Raw genomic sequence first — 6,810 nt, 5'->3', positions numbered from 1 at the left:
AAGCTTCCTTGCGCTGCCTAGCACGGCATTGGCGTCCTTGTTTTAATTTGTTTCTTCTTTCTCTGGCTTGTTTCTGATTCTCGGTCTCACCATCCTGCCCTTGGATAAAGGGTGATATGTTGGACTCAAATTCATCCGATGACCTGATGTCGGGTGCTTCTAGGGGGACCAATGGTGATCGAGGATGGCGAACCATGAATACTTCTTGTGCATGAATTGTTCTATTATCGGTGTTGGTTTCCATACTGTCGGAGTTGTTGATGACTTTAGTAGAGGCTTCAAGGTCACAGATCAAGTCTCCTTCTTGATAGGGTAGAATTGCCATCATCGTCGTGCCAACTAGTTGGGTACCGCTATCCTCAGGAATAGAACCTGGCCAGTGGATGATGCAGTCTTGAGATGTTATAGTTAGTACGAGACCTTCTTGAGCTCCTCTTAGTGGCATTTTAAGCACCGGATCGAGAGATCCTTTGGGCCATGCTCGATAAGGTTTTGCCATGTTGTGGAGTCCGAATGGAAAAGGACCTGACTTCTTCAAAAGACTCTGAGTGTATTTTGAGTCGTTTTCTTGATAGGCTGAGGCCGCGCTCCGGAGCCCTTTCAGAAAAGAACTCGGTTTCACGAAAGAACTTGGTAGAGATTCTATCTTGGATGCGGCGCCTGAGTTTGAGTCGTATGCAGAAATCTGTGAAATCTGAGTTGTGAAATGACCCCGATTTCCATGAAGGGAAATCCACAGCGTTGAAGTGTAATAAGATCGTTGAAGATCATATTACCTAAATTCCAGTCGAATATCACATCCATACAACGGTAATATCAGAGTACAAATAGTGCGGAATTACATAATTTATTACATCACCGCATTGGTGGAATCAAATGTAGCATTCATTCAGAACAACTTGAAGATAAGATCGCCAACTCGAGCGTAGGCACGAACCCCTCATCCGTCAAACTCCTCGGAGCTATACTCCTCAGCAGAACCTGTGTGCCAAAATTTATCAGTACGATTTGTACTGGCCACTCCCATCCCTATGAGCATTGCTTTGTGAAAATAGGATGCAAGTTGGACATAGTCAAAGGAACCTATAAAGCTGGGGTTTCCTATGCATTAGCATATCAAGTAAATAATAATAGTTTGTCAAGTTTTAACACTATTCCCACACACATTCCACCCCATTCCCTTTTCTGAGCCAGGTTTCGATCCTGGGATCGATATACCACCATCTCCACACCATCACCATACCATCGCTCAGTCGATAGGGCAACTCCCACTTGGCACTGTCTCAAGGCCCGTAGCCCCTGGCTATGTCCGACACTCTCTCATGAGGAAAGAAGAGAAGGACTCATCTCACTATCTAGTTTAAGCGAAACCCAGAAAAGGTCCATAGCCAACAAGTCAGCACATGTATCGATCGATCAACCATACACTCTGCAGAGGTTTTACATAATCACAAGATCCGCCTTCCTCACTGACCATCGTCAACTAGGCTGATTCCGGCCGCTTGCTAGCCTAGGATAATGCCACTCTACCATTCAGCCCTGGTTCACCCCAAGTCAAGTTTGGGGTGGCTAAAACTGTGAGATATGAGCCGGGTCCACAAGGTCTCCATGAAGTCTTAGAAGGGTGTGGGGGGAAATCCTCCACGCCCCGTACCTCCTTACACTGTCCGCTATCAACCTAGTAGTAGTGGCAATATCCTACCAAGTAGTCCAGCCGTCCCGCACCATATAGGGCGAGTGGTACGTAAGGCTTCTCGGTGAATCTGAGTACTAGTAAGTCCTTAGGGTTGACCAAGCTAGAATGTCTTCATCAGGGTTTCCATTTATCATGCCACCACAGCACCACCATCCTGGGCTCCTCCCATCACAGGTTCACACCCAGGACCACCTCATATACCATTTACCCACCACAGGTATCCATTTCTAGGGGTGCCCAGGTAGCATCCCATAGCAAGACTTGCCCTAGGCTCGTCGTATACTCCAACTTGGTCAACACAACCCTCACCCTCCATACACCCAAGTCACACACACAGCACTCTCCCCATAGTCCAGATAACACCAGTTTCCACCACGCACGTAGTATAAGCGTAGTAGAAGTATAAGTAATGAAATATATAGCAGTAAGTGTGTGTCTAGCCTAATAGCAGGGTATGAGAGGGTAAGGTTGTGTCAAGGTAAAGGCTTTCAAGCAAGCATACTACCATGCAAGTCCTATCATAATATGACTGTAGCAGTAAAGTAAAGCGACAGCAGTTCTATGTTAACCATGCGTAATAGGTGCTACAAGATTGGGTGGGACGTGGCACCTTCAGTGTAGTCGTCTCCGTTCTCCTCATGGTACTCACGGTCCTCATCCGTTAGGTTCTCCTCCGAGTCTGCAACGTTCACATTATAGTCGCATTAGCAACGTCTATAGAGTGGCACAAAGAAGCAATGAAAATTCAAAAGAGCTAAATGCACTCAAACATGGGTTCATTGCGTAGAGCTCGATTTTAGAAGAATTTTGGTCCTAGTTTCGTATTTTTCTGAGGTTGTATGAATTGGTTATGAATTTCCAAAGTTTAATTCATTTCTGAAAATGGAAAAGGCTGAATTAATTTGGGGTTGACACGTGGCATGCAGTGACTGGTCCACGTGGCATGCTGACATCAGCATGACGTCAGTGTCTCGGTTCTGAGCTGACAGGTGGTGTTCAGCTGACGTCAGCAACGTCATTAGCTCTGACAGGTGGGTCCAGGGACTCTTGGGTCACTAACATGTGGGTCCGATCAAGTCAACGTCAGTCAACGACCAACGATCTACGGTCAATGATCTATGGTCAACGGTCAATATGGGCTGGGTTCAAACTGGGCCGGTTGGGCCTGGATATGGGCTGGGCTTGGCCGGGCTGACCCGGGCATGTGGTGTGCTGTGGCCCTGCCACGTGGCGTAGTTGGGCTCTTATTGGGCTTCATTTCCTGGCTGTGGGCGTGAGCGTGGCTCACGGTGGACCCAAGTTCATGGTCCATGGACCTAAGGCAGGGTCCATGGTGGTCCGAGTCTATCGTTATTTCCCCTCGGCTAGGCTCATGTGCACCGGGTGCAGGGCTGCGCTGCTCAACTCGCCCCTTCTCCTCTGCTTCTTCCACGGCGTGCTCCCACCGGCAATGTGCTCACCGGCGAGCTCCCGTAATGGCTTAGGCATCCAATTGAGGTGGGGAAAAGCCTCCCCGCGCCATGACGACTACAACGGTGGGGTCAGGGCGATAGATGGTGCCTCCTAAGTCACTAGTCACGGCAAACAGCGGCTCGAGCACAACCAGCGTGCGGGAATGGTGTAGGTGCAGCGGCATTGGCTGGTTCTGTGGTGCGCGTGGGTGTCACAATGCTCCAGTGGGCATGTTGGGTAGGTCGAGGGGTCCTCTAGGGCCTCCGGTGGCTTTGGCCATGGCGGTGGCCCTCTGATCATGTTGGCGGTGTCGGTGTGGGGGCTATGGCCTCGGAGGGGCATCACAGTGGGGTGTGTAGGCTCCTACGGATCCATGTGGACGCAGCGAGGGCGTCCAGAGCTCAGGGCAGGACTTTCGGTTTCCAGGTGGCCGGTAGGGTCTTCCCGGCGGCCATGGTGACATGGTGAAAACGGCGAGGCGCGTGGGTCACTACGGGGCTCCAGCGGGGTAGTCACGGTGTGCGCGTGAGTTACCCATGGCTTCAGCGAATAGGACAGGCAAGTCAAGGAGGCGCCAGGCGCTCCTAGCAGTACTGGCCATGGTGGTCGGTGCTCTGGACGGTGGTCGGGTGCTCAGACCAGTGGTCTGGTGCTCGGACCGGTGGTCTGGTGCTCAGAGGTGGTCTGGTGCTCAGAGGTGGTCTGGTGCTCCGGTGGTGGCCTGGTGCTCCGGTGGTGGCTGCGCCATGGCGGCGGCGTCATGAGCGTGGCATGCATGCTTGGCTACGGCATCCGTGGGACTTGGAGAGGTCTACAACGTCTAAGGGCTCGAGGGTGGTCGCGACGTACGTGTGAGTGTGCTGTGCTTGTGTGCCTAGAGACCAGGGATGGCCTTGGCCTACGCGCTCATGGTATGGAGCGCCATGGCTGAAGTAGCAAGGTCCGACGGTGAGCAGGGGAAGAATCGGGGGCTCACCGCAGGTGCTGTGGAAGAGGGGATGGCGGTGCAGTGACGAGTTGTGGCCATGTAGCTTCGGAAGCAGTGCCGTGCAGTGTCGTCTGCTCCGGCTTGATCTGTGGCGGTGCTCCAAACTTCGGTGTGCTCCCGGTCCTCCTCCCGGCAATGGCTTTGTTCTCCTCTCTCGAACTCCTCCTCAGCCTTTTATTCTCGGTGTGAAGTGGTTGGCCACCAAGTGGCGGCGGGGCGATGGGACGAGCGCTAGGGCAACTAGGATCGGGGCTCTTATAGCCGAGCTCGGCCATGAAACCTGACGTTCGACGGCTGGAGATTGAGGAGGATCGAAGGCGTGCATCCCATCCTATGGCCGTGTGTGGTTGCGTGGGCGCGGTGCCAAGGGGACAAGGCCATGCCCTGGGCATGACCCCCTGGCCCGCCCCTACCACCGCTGTTGGGCGCCGGTCGCATAGGTGGTTGAGGCGTGGGTGAGGAAGATGACACTGTAGACGGGGGTGGCTAACATGCGGGGTCTAGCGGGCAGTGGCTGCGAGCAAGGCAGACGGGTGCGCGGGCGTGGGCGACGCGCTGGGCTGGCTCATGGGCCACGCGTGCGCTAGGAAGACGGGAAGGGTTGGCAGGCCGGTTGGGCTGGCTGGCTTGGCATGGGCCGAGCAGGCCGAGGCGGCTTGTGAGGCCTACATCCTTTCTCTTCTTTTTCTATTTTGTTTTTCATTTCTTCTCTTTTGTTTGAATTCAAATTTGGTTCAAGAACTTGAATTCCAACTTGGTGTACCTAATTTATTGGAGTTTTAGGAGATTTTATTTAGCTATTTTGTATAACAAAAATAGGTGTAGTTTTGTTATACAAAAATAGAAATAATTCTCTTTTTAATCTTTTATTCCTTGCTTTGATTAATTAGTTGCTTCATGGTTTATTACTTCAAAGGAGTTGATAAGCATAACATAAAGCAAATAGAATTCTAGATCATAATTTGATTTAACAATGTATGCAATACTTTATTTGTTATCATTTAAATAAACACAATTAACAAATGACATGCCATGCTTATGTGTTAACTTGGGGTTGAGGTTAGACCTAATGCATCTCTTAGGTTGGGTTACCATACATGACACTCGTCATCGCCTGGGAGTTCTAAGAAAAATTTTGTAGTTGGTATTTTTAGTGTGTGGATTTTTGGGTTGTTACAGTCCTACCCCCTTAACAGAATCTTGTCCCCGAGATTAAAATGTAACGTACTCTTCGAAGAGGTAAGGATATCATAGCCAGAGGTCAGACTCTTTCTCCCATGTTGCTTCTCTCTCTGTGTGATTGCTCCATTGGATCTTGCACATAGGAATAGTCTTGCTTCGGGTCTCTTTGGTATCTCTGCCTAGAATTCTGATAGGATGTTCTTTATACTCAAGTGTATCTTGAATGCCAAGTATATCTGTTGGAACTACTTCATCGGGCACTCTCAAACATTTGCGTAGTTGTGAGACATGAAATACGGGATGTACACCCGCCAATTCCTCGGGTAGCTCAAGTTTGTAGCCGAGCTTTCCAATCCTCTTGCAAATCTTGTATGGGTCAACAAACCTAGGGGCAAGCTTTCCTTTCACATGGAATCTGACAGTTCCACATAGCGGGGATACCTTGAGATAGACAAAATCTCCCACATTGAACCCAAGTTCTCTTCTCCTTTTGTCAGCATAACTCTTGTATCGACTTTGAGCAATTCTCAAGTTCTCCTTTACTTGAGCAACTCCTTCTTCTGCATCTTGAATCTTAGTGGAGTCAAAGAATGATCTCTCTCCCGGTTGGGACCACATCAAAGATGTCTTACAAGGTCTGCCATACAGAGCTTCAAATGGCGACATCTTGATACTGGCTTGGTAGCTGTTGTTGTAAGAGAACTCTACATAAGGTAGGCATTTCTCCCAATTAGAGCCATAGCTCAGTACACTAGCACGAAGCATGTCCTCTAAGATCTAATTTACTCATTCTGTCTGTCCATCTGTCTGTGGGTGATAAGCGGTACTGAAATCAAGTTTGGTTCCAATGGACTTGTGCAGAGCTTCCCAGAATTAGGACACAAACTGAGGACCATGATTAGATACAATGCTAGAGGGAGCTCCATGCAATCTGAGAATATGCTCAATATATAGATCTGCTAATTTTTCTGCAATGGTCTTGGTCTTAACTGGTACAAAGTGAGCAATCTTGGTCAAACGATCAACAATCACCCAGATGGAATCATTGTCTTTCTGTGAACGGGGCAATCCAACTATGAAATCCATGGATATGTTCTCCCATTTCCACTCGGGAACATCAAGAGGCTTCAGCAAACCTGTAGGCCTTTGATGTTCAGCCTTGACTCTATTACAGGTGTCACATCGTGCCACATGTCCTGCAATGTCTGTCTTCATGCCTTTCCACCAGAAATGTTTCTTCAAGTCTTGATACATCTTCGAACCTCCAGGGTGTATATAGTACTTGGAATCATGAGCTTCTGACAGAATTTCCTCTCGTAGTGCTGGGTCAGATGGGACACAGATTCTGTTCTTGAACCAGATGGTTCCTTGTTCATCTTCTTGGTGGTTGGTCTTGTAGCCTAGTTTCATCAGACCACGGAGATACTCAATCTCTTCACAACTTTTCTGAGCTTGACGTATGCGATCTGTGAGATCATACTGTATGCGGAGC

This window comes from Miscanthus floridulus, chromosome 13 (assembly GCF_019320115.1).
Source record: "Miscanthus floridulus cultivar M001 chromosome 13, ASM1932011v1, whole genome shotgun sequence".
NCBI classification, from domain to species: domain Eukaryota; kingdom Viridiplantae; phylum Streptophyta; class Magnoliopsida; order Poales; family Poaceae; genus Miscanthus; species Miscanthus floridulus.
This window is presented reverse-complemented; position numbering follows the sequence as displayed.